This window comes from Sus scrofa, chromosome 11 (assembly GCF_054392235.1).
Source record: "Sus scrofa isolate SSC_HxYL_T2T_F1_AM1 chromosome 11, Sscrofa_HxYL_maternal_Yorkshire_Landrace_v2.0, whole genome shotgun sequence".
NCBI classification, from domain to species: Eukaryota; Metazoa; Chordata; class Mammalia; order Artiodactyla; family Suidae; genus Sus; species Sus scrofa.
Window position 1 is genome coordinate 14,503,415 of NC_139393.1, and position 27,870 is coordinate 14,531,284.

At 37.2% G+C, this 27,870-nt stretch overlaps 1 protein-coding gene across 5 annotated transcripts in view; it reads left to right on the top strand.

The window, feature by feature from the left end:
• Positions 1-27,870, top strand: part of UFM1 (ubiquitin fold modifier 1) — a 122,567-nt gene that overhangs the window by 88,013 nt on the left and 6,684 nt on the right. The gene's annotated exons all lie outside the window — the stretch shown is intronic.

The following is a 27,870-nucleotide window of genomic DNA, read 5'->3' on the forward strand; positions in this document are numbered from 1 at the left end:
TTGTCTTTCTCAGGAGGGCTCAATTAATTAAAACACATATAATGAGCCCTAAGTATATAATATGCAGTGTACTTGGTTCTGGGATGAATAATGATGAATAAAAATGATGAATAAAGTTCAGAACCTGCCCTGAAGAAGTTAATAATAGCCAGGCTATGGTTACTATAATATCTGCTCAAATGCTTTCTGAGAGGAAAACAGTACAATTAGTCCAAAATATTTTATGCCTTTTCTTTTCTGAAACTACATCCTAGGCATTTCATTAAAGGTTAAAGAGCATCAAGAGAGTCTGAGTAAATATTAACTAAGTTACAACAAAGATGATATGATAAAGTAAAATAATATACCTGAATTTCTCTGACAATGATTATTAAATTGGATTAACAGAATAAAATAAATTTTTGTAAGAATTAAATATAAGTATAGGATCAGCAGATAACATCCCTACGCAGAAACAAACCAAGAGGCATTTCTGGCATTGGAGATCCCTTAAAGATTGTCAGGAGGGTTGTCATTCCCAGTGGCTGGTGGACAGTTCTAAGATAGCTATTAAAAACTTGGGAACTTCATGTTCTAGTGTTAGGTTGTGGGAATTCCCATTGTAGCTCAGAGGGTTACGGACCCAACTAGCATCCATGAGGATGCGGGTTTGATCCCTGCCCTCACTCAGTGGATTAAGGATCTGGTGTTGCTGTGAGCTGTGGTGTAGGTCACAGATGTGGCTTGGATCTGGCGTTGCTACGGCTGTGGCATAGGCTGGCAGCTCCAGCTCCAGTTCGCCACCTAGCTTGGGAATTTCCATATGCCACAGATGCAGCCCTAAAAGGGGGGAAAAAAAAAAAGCTGTGATGATGGTTGTACAACTATACATATAATAAAATACATTGAATTTTAGAAAGACTTGGGAACTTGTTTGACTCTGAAAGAAGAATTTAACCCTGATTGCACAGAATGCAATAAAGGTATCATCTCCATAGACAGTTCCAGCCATTCTCCACCCAATAGGCAGATGGCCTTCAAAGACACTTAATACGTTCACCAACTTTAGCCCAGAACTTAGAATGAAAAATGACTTCTACTACAACCAAAGATATTAATGTCATTAAAACCCCAAATTGTAATGCTCACAAAGGGTTGGCTTAGTTAGTTTCTCATGAATAAATTAAATACATTCAATTTGAAAGTTATTATATTTCTATCCTTTCTATTCATTATTTTTTCATTAAATTCAAATAAATTTAGCCTGAGATAGACATGTTATTTTCATTCTTTCCACCAAAGTATTTTTTTTCTCATGAAATATTTGATTGCATTCAAATGCCCCTTATCATTTATGAAAGAAAAGAATATACATATTAGTGTTTCACTGACAAATGAAAGCATATTTTGAAGGCATATTTATAGAATGACACAAGGCAATCAAAAATATTCAGCAAAAAACCATACATGACTACTGAGTTTACTTTTTCAGAGATGTATCCTATATTTCAAAGCTGCCTTAAGCTAATCAGGTCAAGGTCCTTGTTACACACTCCCAGACAACCAGCTGTGCTAATGAAGGCTAATATATCATCTAAGGGCCAAGTGTCCTAAAAGCAGACGTTGCTCCTCTGTCATACCCGTGAGTAAACAGACTAGACAGCAAGAGGAAAAACTGATAATTTGCTCCTTTAAGTTATGTGGGGTTGACAGGGTCAGCATGATGTCTCCTTGCATCATAGCTTCAGATACAACTTTAAGCAATTAAAAGAAGAAAGAAAAGATGTGAGTTATGAATTCAGCTGCACCAAGGAGTTTGAGTTAAGTAGAGGGCAACTGAAAGAATCAACGAGGTGAAAAGCAGATCATGGTTGCCCGGTATTTTATGCCATTTCTGCCAACCATCCATTTTAACCATTGTTAAACTGTTAACTATTTTTACATACAAACTGCATCTTGATAATCCCTACTCTGCTTTGGGGACACTTACGCCAGTTAAATGGATTGAGCACAAAGAAGCCAGTGGGATTATGTATTTCAGTCTGCTACTTTGAGACAAATAGGTTTGGTATGTGCACCTGAAAATATGTATTTCATAATTAGTATTACCAATTCTCAGTTCACAGAGGGAATTTGTCCAATTTGTGTACTATTTTTTTAGCTTTTTTCTGTATCTTGTTTTGGATTTTAGATTTAGAGTATTTCAGATGCTCATCAAGTTATCTACTGGAGGTTAGTAAGTAAAATCAGAGTGTTTAAATTGTATTTACTTGGGGGGAGTTCCTGTCGTGGCGCAGTGGTTAACAAATCCGACTAGGAACCATGAGGTTGCAGGTTCGATCCCTGGCCTCACTCAGTGGGTTAAGGATCCAGCATTGCCGTGAGCTGTGGTGCAGGTTGCAGACGCGGCTTGGATCCCGCGTTGCTGTGGCTCTGGCGTAGGCCGGTGGCTACAGCTCCGATTCGACCCCTAGCCTGGGAACCTCCATATGCTGTGAGAGCGGGCCAAGAAATGTCAAAAAGACAAAAAAAAAAAAAAAAAAAAAAAAAAAAAAAAAAATTGTATTTACTTGGGAACCATGTGAACATTTGTGGAATATTAAACATAGATGAGGGCATAGATATTGATAATTGATTTTTATATGCTCTATATGGTATATTGCTGAGGTTTTCTACATGTATGCTCATGAAATATGTCGATCTGTAGTTTTCTTTTGTAATATCTTCATGTTAGGGTAATATCAGTCTCATTGAATGAGTTAAGAAGAAATGTCTTTCTTTCTGGCAGACATTGTATGAATTCCTATTATTTGTTCTTTTAATTGTTGGGAAAATTCACCAGCGAAACCATCTAGGGTTGATGCTTTCCTTTTATGTAAGATTATTAATTATGGATGTAAGTCTATTCAGATGCTCTATTTCTCCTGTATGTAAGTTTTAGTAATTTGTATTCTCAAGGAATTGGTCCATTTCAAATAAATTGTCAGTTTTGTTGTAATAGAACTGCTCATAACATTCTTTATTATCTTTTTAATGTTCAAGGAATCAGTATTGATGATTCCTCTTTCATTTTTTGATATTAGTAATTTGTGTCTTCTCAAATCCTTTTGCTTTGGTTAGCCTGGCTAGCAAGTTTATCTATTTTATTGGTATTTTTACATTTTTATTTTGTCAATTTCCTTTATGGATTGTCTGCCTTAAATTTCAGTGATCTGTGCTCGAATATTTTTTTATCTTTGGCTTTAGGATTAAATTGCTCTCCTTTCTTTAGTTTCCTAGGTGGAAACTCAGATTATTGATTTTTAGATCTTTATTTTATTCTAAAATACAAATTTAATACTATAAATTTCCCTCAAGGTGCTGTTTTTGCTACATCCCACAAAATTGTATTGTCATATGTTCATATATGTAACATGTGAAAATGTTACAAAATGTGTTCTGTCATGGTGAATATTTCACATCAGATTGAAAGAATGTGTTTTCTACTGCTGCTAGATTAAGTATTCTATAAATGTTGATTAGATCCAGTAAGCTGATGAGATCCAGTTATTTCAGCTATATTCTTACTAATTCTCTGCCCAATAAATCTATCACATACTAAGAATCATGTTGAAGTCTCCAGCTCTAACAGGGGCTTTGTCTATTTCTCCTTTCAGTGCTGTCAGTTTTTGCCTCATGTGTTTTAATGCTTTGTTCTTAGATGTATACATGTTCAGGATTTTTATGTCTTCTTGGAGAATTGACTCTTCTCTCATTGTGTAATGCCCTTCTTTAGCTCTGATAATTTTCCTTGCTCTGAATTCTGTTTTGTCTGAAATTAATATAGCTACTCCAGCTTTCTTGTGATTAGTGTTAACATGGCATCCCTTTACTTTTGTCTATCCCTTTACTTTTAACCTATTTATATTTAAAGTGAATTTCTTGTAGACAGTAGACAGTTGGCCTTGTTTTTTCCCACAATTTCTGCATTTGAATTGCTTTATTTACACTACTCACATTTAAGGTGATTATTGATATAGCTGGATTAATGTCTACCATATTTGTAACTCTTATATATTTGTTGTCTTTTTCCTTACTTTTTTTATCATCACATTTCCATTATCCATTTACATATGACTTTGAATGTATTTTATAAAGTTGAAAGTCATAGAAATATGCCTTTAGTCAAATGCTACTTGACCCTTTTCCATTTCAACATTTAGTTACGTAAGCTATTTTTAAGCATAAATAATTTCAACCAAGTACTGAGTACTTATGAAAGAGACTTTTGGAACTTCCAATAAATTTCACCAAATTCCCTTTTATTCATCATTTTCTGTATATGATTTGAAAAATTAAAACCATTATTTAAACTTGAAAAGCTGTTTTACTTATTAAGTGTTCATAGGGCTTAACATCAACTGCAATAAGAAGCCACTCAAAAACTCAAAGGAGAAACAGTGATTAAAGACACTGGGTTTTGGAAAGATTAACAACATTACTTCAAATAGTAGAACCTATCTGGTCGCCATGGCTGTTGTGTGTCTGGGTGTCTCTGGGTACATATGATGGGGCAAGGATGAAGAGGAACCAAGGATTTGTAGTGACATGAAAAGCCAGCTGTAATTTTAAAAATTAAATGCAGAGTAGTTTGGCTTTATAAAAATGTTTTTACAGGGAGCTGAAAATGTAGATTCTCTCTTGCCCCAAACATCTGAACACTGATTCATTCTATATTCTCCATGAAAGTATCTAGCAGTATGGAAGAAATGGTCCCCTCTGCCTCTAGATGCTAGAAGGTGATGACTCATTAGTCAAACAAGGAGCTGGAATCTCTCCCTCAAACTGCAGCCATTCTGCAGCTCACAGGAAGTTAATAGCTCACATCGCAGTGCCAGAGACAGAATACAAATGTGTTGTGCTTTAATTTTTGTTTTAATGTCATGAGAAACTTATCTATAAAATAGGCTGAAGCATGCTTTTGTATTCTGTGAATGTATTCTAAGATGACAACTTAGCAAAAATATTTTTATCTAACTCTAATTATCTTTTTATTGAGGGAAGAAAAATATTGCCATATCAAAATTTCTCTTTCCCTTTCTCTCCCCACTCCCACCTGTTTTTAACATCTGGGAATTATGCTACACTTATTCTTTCACATAATAAATATACATGGTGTTTGCTTGTAATTAAAAGTTTAGCATCTTTATCATATTTTTTCATTTTCATTAGCAACAAAATAACATACTACATTACCAAGGCAAATAATACACCTTCAGGAAGGGGATTGTTTTAAACTACTGTTCAGCCATTTGCACCTTCATTCAAGTGATTTTTGAATCTTGCTATAAAATCAAAATGTAGACAATAACAGCTTTCTGAGGAACAAAGAGAAGTTCCCTTCATTTATTAATCCATTTAATTTTTTAGCACCTGCCATCAAACCCTATCCTGGACAATTGGAATGTAGAGACAAATAGATAAATAAGACCTTTGCCCTCTAGGAGCTTCCATTTTGATATATATTGAAAGGAATAGGAGTTCAGAAATAAACTTAACGGAACACAGTTTTTCTAAGGCAAGGTCATTTAGAACTTGCCAGAGTCAGAGATAACTAAGTTCTTAGAGGCTGTACCTTACTTTGGTTCTTTTAAGTCAAGATAGAAATTTCAAAACTCCAGATGCTAGCGATCTGTCAGTAGGCATTCTTATTTTCTTACTGTTGCTGTTTTTTATTTACTTTTTAATTCGTTCATTCTCTGTTGAAGGCAGTGCTAAATGTCTTTTGGATATTACCTTCCTTGAATTCCCCCCCTACGCTGAGTATATAGTTGTTTCAAACAGTCTAGTCATCCTGCACACTGGAGCTTGCAAAGGTTTCTGGGACAAAGAAATGGCTGCAGTGGTCTCTGAGAGTCATGGCTAGTCCTGTGGGCCTGTCACTTGACTGCCTCAGAAGATTTAGTTACTCTTTTCCCTCCCTCCCTTCCTTCCTTCCTCCCCTCCCCTCCCCCTTCCCTCTCTCTTTCTTTCTGTCCCTTTTTCTTTCTCTCTTAATTTGCTTATTTATTGATTTTTAGAAAACACTCAGAGATTAGTTAATAGAAAATATAAACTATGAAAACTATCTACACTTTATGCTTAAAATACAGTCAGTAAAATAGTCTTGTTTCATTTTTGATATAGACTCTTGTACTTCCTCATCAAAAGATAGGCAACAAGAAAAGACTGTAGGTTTGGTAGTTCTTTCTTTTCTTTTTTTTTTTTCCTTTTTTCTTCAGTTTATATTTTTACTTAGGCACCAACCAGAACAATCTTTAGGAAATGTTTCCTGAGAACCGACTAACCCTTCATGAGTGTGAAACCCCATGCTAGGTGCCAAAGATAAAGTGATAAAAGCCACCGCCCTTGAGGAACTGACTCTAATGGAGCTCCTTTAATGGCCTAAGGTGGTTGGTTTCCTTTTTTCCTTCTGCTTTTAGTTCCACCGAACCTTCTGTATGTGTGTTAGTCTCGTCCCACATGATCTCTGCTGGCCGCTGCTTTCTGATTTCAGGGCCTTTCCTCTCAGACTCTGCCCATGAACTTGCTCAGGTTTCCCTGTAAGAGAAAACTGTAGAAGTCTGTATCCTCTAATTCCATCCAGCCTTGGCCACCTGCTCCAAGCAGCACAGGACTGTGGCTGTGTTCACTGGCTGCTTGAAGCTGCATCTCTTCTGGCCAACCTGAGTGTTCAGGCTGTTCCCCTTTGATTTATGCAATTCATTGAAATTCTATGTCCTACAGTAATGCGGGGAAGGAACTACAGATTACGTTAGCCGAGAAGAACAACTTCAAAATGACAAGTATATCACTATTATGTACTATCGAATAGCAATAGAATTTGACTTTGATTGATGGGAGTGGGAAAAAAGTAGGCATTTCACAGAAACAGCAGGAGGGCTGGAGGACTGGACTTACTGTTACATAGCTGGAAACTGTAGCCCACATCATACACAGAACTGATCTAATGAGAAACTTATTTCCCCACTGAACTCTGAGTTTTAGAGTTTGTCTTGTGGGCCCTGGTGCTCTGAGAACTACCACTACAGAGCAGACTCATGACTTTCTGCTTCTTTGGGTCCTGAGGGCTTCAGTTCCATCTTTGGGGTAGGTGCTTGTGACTGGCAGAATTTCTAAGCCCAGATGCAAAGAAAGGTGGGAAAGCAAGCCTCTTGCATTTCCAGTTTCTATAATATAAGGCCAATTCTCCTCCCTCCTGGACTTATAAGATCTCATCATATTACTCCAAATATGGGCAAATTTAATTCAGATACCGGACAGCCAAACAGAATGAAAAATAATCTGTTACAACATCTGAATTGAAAATTGTCATATTGGACAGAATCATGAATGCTGAGAACCTGACAGGCTACCAGGGCCCTAAGCATGTATTCTTATTTATCAATGATTATGGTCAATTTCCCATAGGACACACACACACACAGACACATACATACACATGGAAAATAAAATCACAAAAATACTTCCCATAATTGCTCAGCAGAAACGAATCTGACTAGTATCCATGTGGACGCAAGTTCGATCCCTGGCCCCACTCAGTGGGTTAAGGATCCAGTGTTGTAGTGAGCTATGGTGTAGGTTGTAGAGGTGGCTTGGATCTGGTGTTGATGTGGCTGTGGCATAGGCCAGCAGCCACAGTTTCAGTTCAACCCCTAGCCTGGGAACTTGCATGTGCTGTGGGTGCAGCCTTAAATTAAAAAAAAAAAAAAAAAAAGGCAAAAAAAAAAAAAAAACTTGATCCTGAACCTCAGCTGAAGCATTAATTTGTCTAAATGCTGGTTGGTGCCATGAAAAGTAGAACATTAATAGAAATTAGCTATTTGGGGTGTTTGGGGTATGATTTTTCTACATTTGCTTTTTTTCTTGGTGATGACATTTTTCTTTGTTTTGCATGCTTATTTTGGCAAATAAATACTGGACTGAATGCATTGACTATAGTCTTCAGTCATATCCATGAGGAGGTTTCTGAAATCAAATCAAATGAATTATAATGAGTTTATCAAGTTCTAGCCTATGAAAAATATGAAGGCACGGCACATATGAAGCCTACAATATTAGATATAATTGACCAAGAGTACAGAGTTCTAGTATATATAAGTTAACAAAAGCTTTAATTTTATATTATAAGGTAGGATGCTGTATAGTAAGCCCATGTAAGAAGAGCTTACAATTTCCATTTTTTTCTCCTTTTTATATTCACATTGCATATGCCTGTGTATTGTATAGCATTAAAGTTGCTGAGATTTTTTTTTCATTAAGAGTATAATCTCAATTTCTTACTGCAATTATTTCAAGCAAACCAAATGGTTGGAATACATCTGATACACTGGCTCTAAATAGTTCCAGCTGTATACAGCACATCAGCACGCTCTATTGGTCACTCAGGGTAATGAATGTGGTCTCCAGATCCGTGCTTAGATGTCATTGAATTCTGCTGTTTATCTTAATGATAAGGTATTCTTTATGACCTTTAGAGAATAAGCTGAAGTTACATGATTTTCACGGGGAAATCCGGGACTTGGTGTAGGTGAGAATAATGTAAACATTAAAGCCATTCATACGTATATTCTGGTAGACCTTGTCATCTGAAGGACAGTGGGGTAAGGAAATGGGCAAGATTTTCAGATCATTGCTCTTATGTTAAGCAGATACACCAAGACTAAGACATTACAGTTATCCCTTGGTATCTGCAGTGATGGTTTACAGGATCCCCACAGATGCCAAGTATGTAGATGCTCAAGTCCTTTACATAAGTGGCATAGTGTTTGCATATCACCTGTGCACCTTCTGTGTATACTTTACATCATCTCTAGATTCCCTATGATACCAACTACAATGTAAATGCTATGTAAGTAGTTGTTGGCACTTAGCAAATTCAATTGCTTTTTGAAACTTTCTGAACCTTTTTTCCAAATATTTATGGTCTGATGTTGGTTGAATTCCCAAAATGCAGAACCCAAGGAGACAGAGGTTTGGTTGTAGCCATTCGACGAACACTTTTTGAATACTCATGATCTGTAAGAGAGGCTAATTGTGTCAAAATGGGGATGGCTAAGACAGCCCTGCCGGGTGCTCTGAAAAACCGGTAGATTCAAAATATGTGTGATGTACGTCTTATACTAAGCAAGCAAAACAGAGATAAAGCTTAATTTTTAAATGTCCAGTACTGTAATTCCTAGTATTGGCAGGGATTTTAATGTCTTATTCTCAAAAATAAGAGAAGAGCATATTATTGAGACCACACACTCTGGGAACTTACTGTACCTACCTGTATCTGCCCATGATTTACTTTGCTATCTCAAGTAAAGCATTTCTATTAAATGAAATCTAATTTTTAAAATGATACAGAAGAACCTATTCACAAAACTGAAAAAAACTCAAAGATTTTGAAACCAAACTTAAGGTTGTCAAAGGGGAAACACTGAAGGGAAGGATTAATGGGAGGTTGGGTGTGTAGAGGTTGGGTGTTTTGTATATAGTAGTGTGTTTAGTAGTATACTATATACAAAATCAATAAGTAACAAGGACCTTCTGTATATCCCAGAGAAATCTATTCAATATTCTGTGGCAGCTCATATGGGGAAAGAATCTGAAAAGTATGGATATGTATATATGTATAACTGATTCACTTAGCTCTGTACCTGAAATGAACACAACATTTTAAGCCAACTATACCACAATAAAAATTTATTTAAAAAAATAAGAAAAAACATGAGAATACATCATGCGTTAAAAATTTTTTTTCTAGACCTTATTTGCCTACCTATAAATTATAAGTGTAACTTGGTATAAAAATAATACCTTTTTTTTTTAGTGCTTATGAGTGTGCTCAGTTCTTATTTACTTACATTTTTAATATAATAAATTAAAAGGGAAATATAAAGAGATATGTTGTCAATTTTGTTAAAATATTTTTCCTGTAAATTAAAGTATAATACCTGTAAGAATAATGCTACTGCTTTTCTGCCATTGATGTTAACCATATTGAGCATTTTTAGGTAAATACTGATATAAAAGAATTCAATTTAAGTTAGGAGTGAAATTTTCTTTTTTATTATTCGTAATTTGACTTTAATATGTGAAAAAGTAAAATTATTAGTTTCCATTTTTCAATATTTTATCTAAAATAACATATATGAATGTTAATTTCAGGATACTCCAGAGAAAAATTATTTTTCCTCATTCTGGTTACATACCTGAGCCATAATTTTTAAACATTTTAAAAGTATTTATTTAATAAATAATAATAATATTACTATAAAAGCTGTGCTTCTTTCATAGTTTTTTATAACCACTTGATGCATTATCTTTAAACAAATAACCAAAGAAAAAAAAGTTAACTCATCCTTTATTCTGAACTTGAAATAATAGCAATAAACCAAATCTCCCGTTGCACAAGTTTTACATGTTTTCACCAATGACAGCAAATCACAGTACTATATATGGTATAATATTTGAAAGCCCAAAGAGACAGACAAAAGAGTAGAACAAAAAGAAACTGTAAGAAACAAAGTACAACATGTACATGCTAATAATAAGCTTTCTGGAATTGCTGTGTCTGGCTGTTCCATAAACTGACACTCATTTGATTAACATAGAGAAAAAAAATTAGGTGTAAGTAGAAGATATGGCGATAGAAGAAGGTTTTCAAACATGAGGTGAACCATAAACATTTCACTGGCAAACCTTCCGTTACAACTTGCTCAGAAAGTTCCAAAGCTGAATTCTGTCACCACCTACTAACACCTAACTTGGAGATTCCCAGTCTGATGTCAGAGTCTTCTATTTTGAGAAAAGGGATCTTGATTTACTCTCAGCATCAAGTCAGATTGTCATTTAGTGCAAAGATAGTGTTAGGAGCTGTTTGCCTGAGTGTAAAGGTAGTTAGAAGAAGAGACGTTTTTGGATGCGTTTGCTCTCTTTCTTTCCATTGTGTTATTTCAAGTCACTTCCCAAGTTAGGAAAGCCTCTAATGAAGACGCCCCCCCACCTTGGTGATTAACCACCTGAAGAGTTTATCCCTGTCACCGCCTGACATGGTGACAAAGCCTGCTCTATAGTTGGCAGGGTGGGTGAAAGTAACAGATTTAGAGCAAGGGCTCTGGAGTCAGCTTGATAGGTTTCAAATCCTAGCTCTACTATCTAGTAGCTATGTGAACTTGGGCAAGTTAATTAACCTCTCAGTGCTCAGTAAATGATTTGTATTGTGGGTGTGATTATAAGGGTGATATGTGGAAACAGGTAATAAAAAAGTGTCTTGCATGTATCAAGTGCTCAAAAAATGTGTAACATCATATATTCTGTATCGGTTTAGATGTATGCATAAGTGAACATATAAACATGACATTTAAGGAGAGAGTTGGGCAGAGGAATTGGAAATTGGAATGGTTCCAGACCAAAATACTAAGAAGAAGGAAGAGGGTGGCTGAAACCCCAATCAATTTCTTGAAAATGATTATGATATTATTGCAATGAATACCTTCCCTTCACCCATAGTGATTCTGACCACCACCAGGTCTGAGTTTAAATGTGATTTTTAATATCTTGGTTAGTAATGAATAACCCAGTTCTCCAAGGATCAAGCAATCCTTTATCCTTGGGTAATATTCTGGTTCCAACCCACTATTTCAGTCTTCTCTTTCATCACTCCCCTCTCCCTTCTCATCCTACTGCTTGCCGTTCCCTAGACACACCATGCTTGTTTCCTACAGCTGGGAGTTTGCATGAGCTGTTATTCTTACCTACATATCTTTCCCTTAACTATCTCTTCCACTGGTGAATGAAGTCTTGCTCTTGTTTTAATACCCAGCTCAATCATCATGTCCTTCTCATGGTGAACAAGGCCAATGGTTGCCTCCTCTGAGGTCCCCCAGCCGGTTTCTCAAGCTTGCGACCACCGCCCCCCCATCCTACCTCAAGTGATTGTCTTTTATCCCCAGAAGGTTGCTAGACAATTAGCTCTTTTATGGCAGGTGGTTGCTCGTGTTGTCTTCTCCAGTGCATAGCCCACTACCTGGAATATAGATTAGGTGCTCAAAGAATTACTGTAATGATTGAATAAACTTGGGCTCCTTGCAGAAAGCTGAAACATATACAAATAATTTGAGTATGCAAGGTCTAGACCCTCAGAATAAAATGCTAAGTTCATATGAAGCATTGTGGAAATCAGAAGGAGGAGAAATGAAGTTATATTAACACACAATGATATCACAGGATATTTCTTGAATACTCATATATTGCAAAGAAGCTAAAAAAATTGAGATGATTCTTGCTTCTCTAAATTGCAATCCAGTGAGGGAGACAAGACCAGTAAATACTGTTCAAGATGAAATTTAGAGGTTTACAGAAGTCTGGAGATGGGGAAATCATCTAAAGCTAAATTAGCATAAGCAAAGATAACTTTCTTGAGGAGGTGAGACTAGCGTTTGATGTCAAAAAAGACAGTGTTTGTACAGCGCAGGGGAAAAACAGATGGTTTTCTAGATGTGCGAAGTAAGGAAAAGCAAAGGGAGGCTGGTGTGTATGGGAACTGCTGAAACCGAGCCCAGATTGCATGTTAGGAAGCCGTGGGAAATCATGGGGGGATCAGTAGGTCGGGCCAGATTCTAATGAGGCTTTTAAAGTTACTAACTGCTAACTAAAGTTGGAGATTTTTATGGTAACTGAAGCAAATGATTGATTGATGAAGGGGAAAAAAAGCATTGCACTGATTAAATGTTGACCATTATAATTTTCAGTGCAACAGCTGCTACTGAAATTGCAGTAATTCAAAACGAAAAATAGACACTGTTGTTCTGAAATAGCTTGGACTATTTGGAACCCTGTAGCCTGAGTGCATGCTCTGTGGTTTTGCTAAGAACATGGTGGGGTGTGGGTTCCTTTTTTTTCATTTTTTCATAATGACTTGTTCCGTGGATTGAGAATTCAAACTGAGCAACAATTTCACAGTCAGAATTGGAGTGTGGGTTGCTTAAAAGTTGCAGAAGCACTTTTCCAAAGACGTGAACATTCCTCCCTTTTGCCTTGTTACACTTTCCAACTAGGATGATGTTTGAAAAATATCAATTGCATAAATTATTTTTCTGACCTAATACAAATCTATTTATTATCAACTCATTATGTACTTTGTATTACTTGCTGATAGTTATTTTACCAAAAAAAAAATATTTTCTTTAAGAAGTTTAACCATCTGTTTTTACTTCAAGATAAACATTTACAAGACTAACCTTGTCATGTAAACACTTGAGGTAGGAATAACCCGGGAGTATAATTTACAGTTAAATTTATGGTTACTTATGGTTTTCTATCCCAGATAAACAATTTCTTTCAAGGTCATTATTTTAGCTTCTTCAAAATCAGTAATCCCTATAATGTCAACTAAATCATGTTATAGTTCAGCATTGATATACTGTGCATCCTTGTTTATTTACTGGCACACCATCTCTGAATTTCTAGTTCTAATTTATTTTAGACTACTTTGCCATATCAAGAGATTTGGACATCACCCAATAGTAGATATTTGAAAATAGAAACTAAAAAAAAAAAAATCACAACCTGTGTTTTGGAAATAGAATGTCAATAGCAGTAAAAGATGAATTAGAAGGCAGTAAAAGAGGTTTAAAGGCGAAGGAACTACTTAGAAAATAAATAGGGCGGGAACAGATTGTGCGAAAAAATAGAAGAAACAGATTGAAGAGCATTTGAAGGTTTGAATGGGACTTGTTTTTAGACAAATTGAATCCACAGGTACATATAAAATTACCTTTCCACACCGCAGTCCCAGATACACTTGCTAAGGGTAAAAATGGAGCTCTCTGGGTTACTGTAAGGAGAGAATGGCAGAGGCTTTGCTAAGTAGCATGTTGCTATAGCAACAGCATCGTGTCAAGTGCAAAGAGTCCCAATGTCTCTGCTGGTGACCAGTAGAGGTTTTCAGAGGCTGAAAATGTATTAGCATCCTGGACCAACTTGCCTTTTTTTACAGAAAAGTAGTCATCAAGTGGATATCATAAACATGGTTAAGAATTGAACAGAAGCAATATCTCATCTAATCAAATATTTATGATACTGAAACAAGTTTTATGTAAATGCACATTCCTTAAACCTTCTACTCTAAGAAAGTGTGGTTGCTTAACATCTCTGTCCTTTCACAGTCCTCATCTGTAAGGCAAAGTAATAATTATACCTATTTCATACACTTGTAATATATGGTGCTTAGAAAGCGCACGTTAAGTAAAATGTAAACATTAGTCATTATTATTGTTGTTATCATCATGCCTACATAAGTAGGTAGCATAATGCAGTAGTTAAAAGCATGAACTCTGGAATCAAAATACCTGGGCTATTTAAACATGGCATGTTTTAGCTGTGTAAACATGGGCAAGTTGTTTAACCTCTCTGTGCTTCAGTTTCCTCATTTTAAAAATAAATAATAACTGGGAATTCCTGTCGTGGCTCAGTGGTTAATAAACCCAACAAAGATCTATGAGGACGCAGGTTCCATCCCTGGCCTTGCTCAGCAGGTTGAGGATCCAGCGTTGCCATGAGCTGTAGTGTAGGTCGCAGACATGGCTCAGATTTGACATTGCTGTGGCTGTGGCGTAGGCTGGTGGCTACAGCTCCAATTTGACCCCTAGCCTGGGAACCTCCATATGCCGCGGGTGCGGCCCTAAAAAGACAAAAGACAAAAAACTATATATATATATATATATATATATTATATTTTTTTCTATCATAACCATTACGTTTGCTTTTTCCATAGTACATTGTACTAATTTTCAATTTTATGAAAATTACATCTAATAGTTTTACTGGATTTGAAGATGATGGTGAGATTGCTTTATACCATTTTAGACAGAGGAAACAGCCATTCATGTTATTTTTAAGGAATTGATGTGTGCCTCAAACTTAAGTGTTCATGACATTTAAAACAGAAAAAGAGACTCCATCTTGGACTTAAGATGAATGAAGTATTTGAGATATACAAAATTCATCATTGCATTTTCCACCCCCACCAAACTTAGACTTAGTAAAAATGACTTCATCCTCTATTTTCAGGTTAATTTTCAGTTCGGTATTTTGTCAAATTATATTTCTAGCCAGAGTCCCCCATTGCACAGAAGCAGTGATTTCCACATCAAAGTTTAAAGGAAAATAGAAACATATTTTCAGATGGCAAGAAAAGAAAATAATTACTGCTGTTAGTCACTCCTCAAGGGCCAAGGAGAAAGTGGAAATGATTTTAGATGTGGATGAAAAGGGGAAATGTTGTTCTTTGTCACTGCTGTGCATTAGGTGCAAAGCAATCTAGTAAACTACAGCATCAGAGAGAAGAAATGAGGATGCCCTAAGTATGTTTTCTCTTTTCAAGTTCAAATAATTCATAATTTCTATTGCTCAACTTTTAGAAAATCCAATGAAGATATTTTCCACCTGCAAATTTGTTAGTAGGTAGTTATGTTTTTCTGTTCATATTATCTTAATCTACCCTTCAAATGGGTATCCACAAACCCTTTTCAACAACAACAACAAATCCTCAAAGGTCATCTATTAAACTCTTCTAAACAAATGAGAAAATAAAGCACCTCCACAAAAATAACCCAAACCTTAATCTAATGCCTGTATAAGCTAGTGAATACAGCCTTTTGAAGAAAAAAAAAAAATAGAAACCGAATCCCAAGCAAATTCATCATTAGCTAGCATGGTATGCCATGAGATACCATCAAGTTTGTGACATGGAAACATTTCTTAATAATTACTGTTCCAAGAAGGGAGAATTTCTTTTAGAGAAATTGGAACACATCCAGTAGTATCCATGTCTTTACAGGAAAAGATTAAAATATCTGTAAACAGAGACAGGGACGAAAGGGTGAAATGTAGTCGAGAAAGTCGGCATGAGAAACAGAAGTTATGTATGTTCAACCATAACGTAGTATATTTTCCTTAGAGATGAACAAAGGGAAATATGCATGAGGGGGATTTGCATTTGTCATAGGGAGATATATTTTTAACAAAATGTATGTTGAATATGCAAGCAATTTTCTATTTTCCTTCCATATCCATACCCTATTTTAATCCATCCTGCTCTGTGCCCTGGGAGGGTGAACTCCATGAGTTGTGTGGGCTCCTTATGACTTCCAGATGGATTTGGCCCAAAGTATTGGCACGTGGAAGGAACATGAGATCCTAGTATTTATCCCCCAGCCAACGCTTGCCAGACTTCAGGTTGGCACTGGTTGTTTCACACTCCCAAAGGCCAGAGCACCTGTTTGGCAACCCTTTCCTATAACCACAGCCACAGTGAAAGCAACAGTGACATTTTTTCATGGTTTCCAATTCGTGTTTCCCTTCTGGTCTAGGATGCTAAGAATCTCCTGCTATTGCTAGTCCTGAGGTGTGTCATGTCTTGCTGATTTTTTTTTCAGTCAGCCCACAGCTCTGCAAATAGTTCCCTTATTAGGCTGCACTTAATTACCCCCATTTGAGAGTGCCACCTTTTTGGCTGACAAATATATGGAGAAAATAAATGTATTTCCAGTATGAAATTCTCAATCTCTTCTTTTCACTACAAAAGAAATGTAAATGTCTTCGAAGCAACTTAAATGTTCTTTGGGTTCATAGATAACAGGCAGTGTCACTGGATTAAGGCCAATAATCAATGATAATTTAGTGTTTAAAGTTTAATCGTTTCCTTATAAGAGTAGATAAGTGTTTCATAATTTGGAAAGTTATTATGTCAGGAGAAACAAATCCAAGCAATTTTGATGGAACTTTAGTCAGGAAATTATGAAATTTTCTCAACTTCACTTTTGATTGTAATAATAATTGTATTTCTCATTTTTTTCCTAAGTTTTAAACGTGTTATTTACCTATCGCACCATCTTTTAAACGAAGATAAAATTGTATAATGACACTACTGTATCTGAGGTTTTATCAGTATGTTAATGTTCACCTAAGTGTCAAAGAATGAGTTTTGATTTTAAGACCCACAACAGCAAAGCCCCAAACATGATCAGTAGAGGCAGCTCTAGAGATGGCAGGAATGAGCATCTTTTGTCCATTTCTGACATCTCCACTCCTGTCCTTCACTCCTGTACCATCTGCTCAGTATCATTTGCCCTCTAAACATAATTACTGAATCAACCAAGTTCAAAACAGAAATGCAAATAGTCGGCTGCTACAAACATTTTTCAATGCCCTCTTTCCCACCACTTCTCATCCAATAGGTACAACCACATGGACACACTTTACTTGCACTCCACATGATATTTTAATTTATTTGGCCATTGGGCAAAGACAATAATTCTCTATTGAATTTAATATGAACGTGGAAAAGCTAACCCATCAAGCTTATTGCTCAGTATGTATGTTTATAAAATGTTTAAAGAGTTCATTCTTGAACAGATTATAATGTCACATTGTAAACATACATCATTCACAAGATAGTGTCATTATAGCAGTTTTACAGATGATGAACTGGAGACTCTGAGATAACATGATTTTCTCAAGGTTATGTAACCCGTAAGCCTCAGAACTTGACCTTGAATTTGGGTCTCTTAACTCTAGTTAACTGCCTTATTCATCACACTTTGTGAACATCCTTTGATCAGGTATAGTAGAAAAGCCATAAAAACACAAATACCCGAGTCAGGGTAAGAAGAGAAAATGAAGACTGAGATCACAGATGGGAACCATCATCATGTTCAGAATGTTTCCTAGGACCTGCTTTATCTGAGGGGATAAAGGCCTGACAGGTGCACTCTTTGTCAACGGCCATTGATCTCAAAAGTAGAGTCCCAGCAGGTGCAAAGGAAAAGGAAGGAATGCAAATTTCTTCTCCCCGCATTCTGTTTTAGCATCTCCACCTTAATCTCTCCCAACACACCCATGGAGGCCTCAGTAGGGGTCATGGGGAAGGTCAGGGTCACTGGTGTGTGCCCTGTGATGTCCAGAGGAAGTGCGTGGTGATGGTATCCCGTCCCTCTGCAGGCAGCATCATAGCACGTCAGGTGGGGACTAGCTTTTCTTGCACACCTGATCCAGGTACCAAGTGTGTATCAACTGGGAGAATGTGATCCCTTGGGGGCACAGGTCACCCAGTCAGCTATGGTTGTCATGGTTCCCAACAGGAAAGGAAGATTCACTTCCCTGCCCCTTTTGGGGTCCCAGATTTTCATTTTGTACAGGAGCTTGCAAATTATACAGCTGATTCTGAATAGGTGCATAGTACCTATTGGATAGCATACTGACCAGAAGAAGAATAACTTATTCTACTGTTCCCTTTAATATGAAAGAATATGAGGGGAAAGGAAGACTTTCACCAGATTAGAAGAAGATATAGTCAGAGAAACTGCTGCTTGGGACATGGCCTTGATTGGCCTGAAGGAACCTCCATGCAGAGAGGTGTTGAGGCAAAGGGGATGACTCACATGGTTAAAAAATTAGTTACAGACAGACACATAAGAACTAAGGGAATATATTGAGAATTCTGGAAGCCAGATTTCTCACTGCTTGAGAATATATAAATATAGAAATGGAGAAGGTGAGAATAAATCCTGAAGTGTTGGTTTGGAATTGTGAAGTCGTGGTTTTTAATATATAAATAGATGGATGATATAGAAAGTGATATAGATCAAAGTGGGCATATACATGTGTATGTGTGTGTACGTGTGTGTATTCCTAGTTCTGCCTGCTGAGGAGTTCTGGAAGCCCAGTAGCAAGGACCTTACCTAGCATCCTGATCTTGGTTTCTAAATACTAGTCTCCACTAAGCAAAACCCAGGACTCCTTGGAAAAATGAATGATTCTAGAGCAAGAAAAGGATAAGACGAAATTGGAATTCTCTGTGGTACCAGAAAGAAAAGACGGGATCGAAGAATCTTTAGACATGGCAAAGGAGGAAAAGAATCATCTTTAAAAGGCCCTAACTGGAGTTCCTGTCGTGGCACAGTGGTTAACGAATCCGACTAGGAACCATGAGGTTGCGGGTTCGATCCCTGGCCTTGCTCAGTGGGTTAAGGATCTGGCCTTGCCGTGAGCTGTGGTGTAGTTTGCAGACCCGGCTCGGATCCAGCGTTGTTGTGGCTGTGGCATAGGCCGGCGGCTACAGCTCCACTTAGACCCCTGGCCTGGGAACCTCCATATACCGTGAGTACGGCCATAGAAAAGACAGAAAATAAATAAATAAATAAAAGGTCCTAACTGTCCAAATGTGGGACAACTTGAGTGGAATGATAAATAATGATAACAACTAATTATAACCCATTGAGTAAAATAGAAATCCATGAATCCATGCTAATATATATACATAAAAAAGTGAGTGAGTGAATAAATGAGTAAAACAGAGGATTGCTCTACATCACAGTAAGATGCCAGCCATTAAATGTAGAAATTGGCACAACACTGTAAATCAACTATACTTTGATAAAAAATTGTTTTAATGTTTTTAAAAATATGAAAGAATTTAGAATAGCCCCTTCTGGAAGCCACCACAATAAAAAGTGATTCAAGAAAAAATAGTTCATTGGCATTCTTAAAAAAAAAAGAGTGGAAGTTTGAAAATTAAATATTTACCTAGTCTCAAGTTAAATCCCCACTTTTTAAAGTACTTATGATTTATTTCAAAATTAAAATAATAAACACAGGCTGATATAAATAACATATTTTTCTTAGAATGTTTTTTCAAAAGTTAGTGAGAAGATTGACATTCCTTAATTTTTTGGTAAATCTTATTAATATTGGGATTACCAGAAGACAGCCGAATCCTCGTATCTGTTTCTACATTTACTCTGATGTGACATGTTGTTTTGGTTGAGCTACATAAAATATATGTGTCCTTACACAGATATGTACTTGAAAAATGAAAGGGTATTTTAGCAGCCATTGCAGATAATAGTGGTTATTTTTCTTTGGCAGTATAGCAAAATTTAACAAGCATTAGTTTCTTAAAATGTATCTAAAAGGTTTTTTTAATGGAATAAAACTATCATAAAATTTTCATACACTATTAAATTCCATTTTCATGTTGGAAAATTGAAGATGATTTTAGGAAACAGAATGACTCAATGAAAAGTTATAATGATAATTGGTCATGCTCAAATAGTTTGTGAATATTATATCTAAACCAGGGAAAAACAGAGGAATTGGTACTCAGAATTATTTATTGAATAAAATAGAATTTGAGGAGTTCCCATTGTGGCCCAGCAGGTTAAAAACCTGACATAGTGTCTGTCCATGAGGATGTGAGTTCTATCCCTGGCCTCTCTCAGTGGGTTAAGGATCCGGCGTTGCCGTAAGCTCCAGTGTAGGTTGCAGTTACAGCTTGGATCTCCCGTTGCTGTGGTGTAGATGGGGAGCTGCAGCTCCTATTAGACCCCTAGCCTGGGAACTTCCATATGCTGCATGTGTGGCCCTAAAAAGCAACATAAAATAAAGTGATCATACTAAATAATCTAGAGCCAAACTGTATGGTTTAAACAATATGAATTATTTAAGAGAGACGAGCCAGGAAGATAAGTTGTCAATTGTATTATTCTCTGACTGTAAAATAAGTTCCAACTTCCCAATTTTGTAAACATCTATGAGTTGAAATTCAGGCAGACAAAAATTAGCATTAATGTACAGATTGCATCACAATAATTGCACAACAATAGTATTGAGTCGAATAAATGACCGGAGTTTAAATATATGGAGAAGATGAAATATTTACCATCACAAATCTGATTTATGGACAATTCAAAATGTGCTGATTAATATAAAACTCTATTACTCTAAAAGAGAAAACAATACCGTATTTTTCTTAGAAGAGTAAGAATATTGAATACAAAAATGTTAAATGTATTGAATGTTGTTATGAAGCAGACATTCATAGAGAGAAGTGCACATAGAACTCTATAAGGAACCAGAAAACTTCCTTCTAAAAAATTTTAAATTCAAGAGGACCAGTAAGATGAAACATAGCTTAAGGATTTCAAGAATCATTGGTTTTACACCATAATGAGATAAATCGACATCAGACATTTTCAGATCCTCTCAAAAATTTTTAAATTGCTGTCTATGGAATATGTTATTTTAGTGAAACCTGGCATCTATTATCACTGCTTTGAAAACAGTTTTTAAAGTCAAGATGTGGAAAGTGTGTTACCCACACTACATATCATTCCATGTCAGTTAGAGGAACTCCTGTGGATTTCTGTGTTTCTTCTGTATCAACTTGAAACTGAGTAGCAAAAGCCCACACCTAAAACACCTCTGTCTTTATGTACAAGCAATAATGACAGATTACTCTTCCATCAATGTAGAATTTCTATGAAATGTTCCAAGCATTTGGGCTGCCCCATACTATTAATTACGGGAATCATTTACCAAACCTGACTTTAGCAGCTCTTTGGCAAATTTAGCTAGCATATTATATCATGTAAACCATGCAGTGTGTGAGTGTGTGTGTGTGTACATATATTCCATTCATCATCCCTGTATCACTTTAGTTCTGCTGTGTGAGGTTGTGGTAACATTTCAGACTTTAATCCTCATGCAAATCAAGTTTCTTTGGTAGTGTGTGAACCAGTGTACCTACTGCTTTTGATTTAGTTGTTATAAATATTTCATAAAATATCGTATAGGTCAGCCACTTTTTTTCATTTTAGAAGAGCAGTATTCAAGGCTTTTCAGCACATGTCACTAACGTGTGTGGATCTTGGAACTGGAACCCCTTCATTAAATATGAAGGTTCCGTAGTGTAGAGAACAAAAGAAAACTCATCTAAGCACATCTAGAGCTTTCAATATTGAAGGCATTAGTGCCATCTGGTGGCAGAAAAATGAAGTAGAGGAGGACGACATTGTCCTCAGTGGTCACAGAAGGATGCTGGGAGACAGACAAAGGCAGGTGGAGAAAGCGGACATAAAGTGTCATTCTTAGCCCTCAAAGGTCAGTTTGTTGGTGTGGACAAGGTCTCAAGTGAAGAGGTGAAGATTTGCCGGGATTATTGCTACAAACCCTGCTGGCATGAGGGCATCTCAGATGGCAGAAAATGTCTTACCCACCTAATTCTCCACACCTTCCGTCATTCATTTCATCTGGCTTTCATTCATCCCTTCACTTCTTCACCACTGTGAGGCACTGTTCTAAGCGCGATGACACCTTTGATATCGTGGCAGTTACATTCTGGGGGAAGGACGTGGGCTGTCAGGATTACCCACAGTTGTTCTAAATGAGATATTACATGCTTCGGTGAAAAAATTAGGCTGGGCAGGATTCGCGGAAGTGCTGCTTGGAGGAAGGGTGGGGAGGTGGTGCTCATGGCTTCTACTGTGACATTTGAGGAGATAAGTGATCAAATGTAAGAGCAAGCGAGGACACCTGGGGAAAAGAATTGCGAGCAGGAGGAAGCATAAGGGCCAAGACTCCTGGAGGAAGGTCTGAGAAAGGGGCTTGACTTGTTCAAGAAACAGGCAAGGGTTGCTGGAGCAAAGGGAGCCAGGGAGAGGCATGTAGCAGGCGAGGTCGAGGGGGCAGGACAGAAGATGCGCTATGAGTGCTGGTCCTTTGGCCATCTGAGGGACGATTTCTCGAAGAAGCTGAGGGAAGCTCAGGTTTATTACTTTAGACTGAATTGGGGCGAAGGAAAGTCACCATATTTATACATTAAGTAAATATTTATGAGTGCCTATTATGTGCTGTACCTTGCAAAAAATACTGAAAACACATAGATCATTGCGATGCTTTCAGTGATGCCAGTCTAATGGAAAAGCTAAGTAATGTGATAAAATAAAGCGTCGTAAAGGCCATCTCAGTCTTGTGGACTCTATAGTTACTTGGCCACCACAAAAGAACTCTGAGTATTATTCATGGACAGATTCTGAAAAATGATGACAGTGAGATGTATCTTAAAGACAGAGATGTATCTTAAAGGCAGAGGGAAAAGAGAAAAAAAGCCATGCCATTCCAAGTGGAGGAAACATTATATTCAGTGATATTAACATTTATGATGAGTTTAACAAATTTCAGGAGTTGTTCAAAGTGCTTAAATATATTACCTCATTTCCTGGAAATGCCATTATTACTTCCATTTCATATACACCAAAACTGAGGCTTAGCCACAGTAAGCAATTATCGATTTTTTTTTGTCTTTTTTTTTTTTTTTGTCTTTCCTGTGGCATATGGAAGTTCCCAGGCTAGGGGTCGAATCCAAGCTGTAGCTGCCAGCCACAGCAACACCAGATCCGAGCCGTCTGCACCCTACACCACAGCTCACAGGAACACCGGATCCTTAACCCACTGAGCAAGGCCAAGGATCAAACTCACGTCCTTATGGATACTAGGTGAGTTTGTTACTGCTGAGCCACAGCAAGAGCTCCAATTATCAAATTATCAATTGTATTTGAGTAAAGAATAAGCATGAGATATCGGAGGGAACAGAGTCAGCAGCAAAGATAGACAAACAACAAACTTAAAAAAATATTTTCAGCAAAATCCAATGATCCTGAAAGGGAGTTCTTCTAACAGGCATCCACAAGTCTTACTTTAATGCACCATTCAATTTCCTGTATTCATTTCGATGGGGCTACGCTCCATATGGGCTTCTCTTTAATAGTCCAATAGAGAAAGGACTGGAGATAGTGACCTTAGTTCCCTCTACCTGTTCATGATATGGAGAGGATCGAGAACCACCTTCATGCTCCAGCAGGAGCCAAGAAAGTGATGACAGTGGCCTTGGATTGAGAGAGAGTGGAGTCAAGACCAGGAAGGCACAGATCTGGACCACAGGACCAGGGTCCAAAGATGGGAACACGAACTTTGGTGAAGGTTACAACTCCCAAGGACACGTGAGTTCTAGGACAACAGCAGATGCTGTAAGAACAGAGGCTGGCCACAAAGCCCAAATGGGAGACACATCAAAGTAGCAACAGAGATTATAAGACAGACCCCTCCCAGCAGCTATCATGATGTTTCCCAACATTTCTTCCTGCTCCAGAAAGGGGAAAGGAAAGCCTTTGAGAGTCCTGAAGTTACTGAGAAAGTAAGTGGGAAAAAAACAATTTTAAATTGAAAGATTTAAGTGACTAGATCTAGCTTTTTCTGCCATTGGTACAAACTAAGAATGTTACATTTCACTCATGAGTGCAAATGCGTAAATTTTAAGTCAGCTTCTTATCTATGGCATTTCTTTATAAGAACCAATGTCAAGAAGAGTGTCCAAATATCCCTAAGTACTACCAATGCTCAAACCAACATTTTATGATCCAATTACACATTGAGAGTATTCATATGTATTAGTTCCCATTGTGGCTCACCAGGTTAAGGACCTGACATTGTCTCTCTGAGGATGTGGGTTCCACCACTGGCCTCGCTCAGTGGGTTGAATATCCAGTGTTGCTGCAAGCTGTGGTATAAGTTGCAGATGTGGCTCAGATCCAGTGTTGCTGTGGCTGTGGTGTAGGTCAGCAGCTGCAGCTCCGACTCATCCCCTAGGCCGGGAACTTCCGTATGCTGCAAGTGCAGCCCTAAAAGAGGAAAAAAAAAAAAGGAATCAGAACAAAGTTACCATGTGCAGATCCCAACTCCACTATTTATTAGCTCTATGATTTTTGTCAAGCTGCATAACTTCTCTGTATTTCAGTTTCCTCATCTTTAAAATAGTACAAAACCGGTACCACCTTATAAAGTCCTTAAGAGAATTACTTAAATTAGTCTCCGTAAAGTTCTTGCAATAGTCTGGCATATAGTAAGCATTGCATAAGTCTTACCTATGATTAGAATATTTTTATGGTGTTCTATTCCTGAAGGAATTTTTAAAACAGGAGCAGATTGGGGTCTTGAATGACAGGCACAACCACCAATGATCAGTACTTCCCACATAAATCAGCTCGATACAACAGCAGCAGGCAAACCGTGATGTCTCATTTATAAGCCTCTTATTATGATTTACTATTCTTCTCTATTCTTCATTGGGTTATTTTTCCTGTGACTAAGATAGTTTAGATACTTTTCTTGTATTATTCCAACATTTACAAAATCCCCAATAAAGAATGCACTAGTAAGTTGCTGAATCTTTAAATATATCATTTTTATGTCTAATATCTGCACTAAAGATTTGCTTTTAGAGTTTTCACCTTCCAAATCTTCTAAGTACGAATGTAAGTGGATATTAAGGCAGAAGACAGAAACCATTAAGAATAAAGACCCTATGGAGTTCCCGTCGTGGCGAAGTGGTTAACGAATCCGACTAGGAACCATGAGGTTGTGGGTTCGGTCCCTGCCCTTGCTCAGTGGGTTAACGATCCGGCGTTGCCATGAGCTGTGGTGTAGGTTGCAGACATGGCTTGGATCCCGCGTTGCTGTGGCTCTTGCGTAGGCTGGGGGCTACAGCTCAGATTGGACCCCTAGCCTGGGAACCTCCATATGCCGCAGAAGCCGCCCAAAGAAATAGCAAAAAGACAAAAAAAAAAAAAAAAAAAAAAAAAAAAGAACAAAGAATAAAGACCCTAAATAGCAAGACAAAAGAATGATTGTGAATAATTTTAGCATGGTATCAGGTTCTTAAAGAGTATAATTATCTAAGTTACACTAGAGTTTGCTTATTAGAATTTGTGTATTTGTAACCAGGTCCATCACTTGATAGAACTCAAGATAATATAATACACACTGAATATTTGGGAGGAGGTTAGATTAATTGTGGGTTTCTTTTTCTTCTTTGTTCATGCATTTTGTTTCCACCTTGTAAATGTCATTCAGAGTCTGACGACCTGGAAATGGGTTCCAGCCTTGGCCATTGGTTATGAAATCATAATGGGAAACAAGTCAAGTCTTTTAGTTATCTTTGCATCTAGAACTGACAGTAAAATTCCATACCAAATAATTAGGAGTGGAGTTAGGATGGGTTCTGGAGTTAGAAAACTTGGGTTCTAATCCTAGCTCTGGCACATACCAGCCGTGTGAAGCTGGGCATGTACTCAATTTGTCTATGCTTTATTTTCCCCATTTGTAAAGTGGGAGTAATAATAATTAGTAGTATATAAAAATAATTTTAAAATCAGTTCATAATGAGACTTCAGTGAGATACTGCATATAAAACTCAGCAAATTTGGAGGTAGACTATAAATAATAAATAAAGATTAACCTTATTTTTTTTTATTCAGTTGTGGTTGAAAGAGATAAGAGTGCATGTTACAGCCAGCCATAAATAATAGAGGGCAATGCTAATTGAACATTGATGTGATTATGATAGTGTACCAGCAATATCACAGAAATACCCGGGACACATCCCCTATAGTCTGTAATCCTCAAGATAAATTTAAAAAGTATATTTCTAAGGAAACACAGTGGAGAACTAGTTCTTCTCCTCGAAAATATCTTAATTCGTTACTTAAGAGAATAAAAATGAAAGCACAGAAGATTTTATACGGATTTTAAGTACATCAACCTCTGTGTCAATTTCTTCTAAAATAAGGGAGAGACTGCCCAGGTGTGTGTGGTAAAAGAGCACGCGTTTCTCCTGACTGACAGGTCTCCCCTGGTCACCTCTCCACTCGGAGAATCGGCTCTGCTGGTCACCATAAATGATCAGCCATGTAAGAATTAAGAACTAAGAAAATGATTGGTTAATCATGTCCTCAAACTCCCCTTTCATTTCTCAGTCACAATTAACTTTCTTTTTTTTCCTTTTTTTTTCCCCCCGCTTTTTAGGGCCACACCTGCAGCATATGGAAGTTCCCAGGCTAGAGCTACAATCAGAAATATAGCTGCCAGCCTACACCACAGCCACAGCAACGCAGAATCCAAGCTTCGTCTGCAACCTACGCCACAGCTCACGGTAACACCGGATCCTTAACCCACTGAGCAAGGCCGGGGATTGAACCCAAAACATCATGGTTCTTAGATTTCTTTCTGCTGCAACACAACAGAAACTCTACAATTAATTTTCACTATAGCCTTTTGTTAACTGCTTGATATTCTCCTCTACCCTGAATGTTGTCTTCTCTTCACTACCCACACCACATCCTCATCTGACTTAGAACCTCATCTAGCCTTAAAATTTCACCTCCTCCAGGATGTCTTCCTTGGTTCCCTCAGGTGAAATTAAGAATTTTCTCTTTTGTCTCTCTTTAATGCCATATGTATAACTCAAATATAGTTCTTGAATTTTGACCTGTTCCTACATGTGTTTTTCCTACCATCAGAGTATAAACTTGGGGATCAGAGGCTATTGCCCATTTCTGTATTTTAAATACTTATCACAGTGTTTGGAACATGTTAGATATATTAAAAATTTGCAAAATATAAATCAAGATGAAAAGAAGATTCCTTAGAGTTCTCTCAGCTAGGAATAGGATCTTTTCCCATTTCTTTTTTTTTTATTCAGTGAATTTTATTACATGTATAGTTATACTACAGTCTCACAACCAAATTTTATAGCATTTTCATCCCAAACCCTCAGTGTATCCCCCACCCCCCAACCTGTCATTTGGAAACCATAGTTTTTCAAAATCTGTGAATCAATATCTGTTCTACAAAGAAGTTCATTTTGTCCTTTTTTTAGATTCCACATGTAAGTGATAGCATTTGATGTTGGTGTCTCATTGTCTGACTGACTTCACTTAGCATGATAATTTCTAGGTCCACCCATGTTGCTGCAAATGCCATTATTTCTTTCCTTTTAATGGCTGAGTAATATTCCATTGTGTATATGTACCACCTCTTCTTGATCCACTCCTCTGTCCATGGACATTGAGGTTGTTTCTATGTCTTGGCTATTGAAAAGAGTGCTGCAATGAGCATTGGCGTACATGTGTCTTTTCGAGCCTTGGTTTTCTCTGGGTAGATGCCCAGGAGTGGCATTGCTGGATCAAA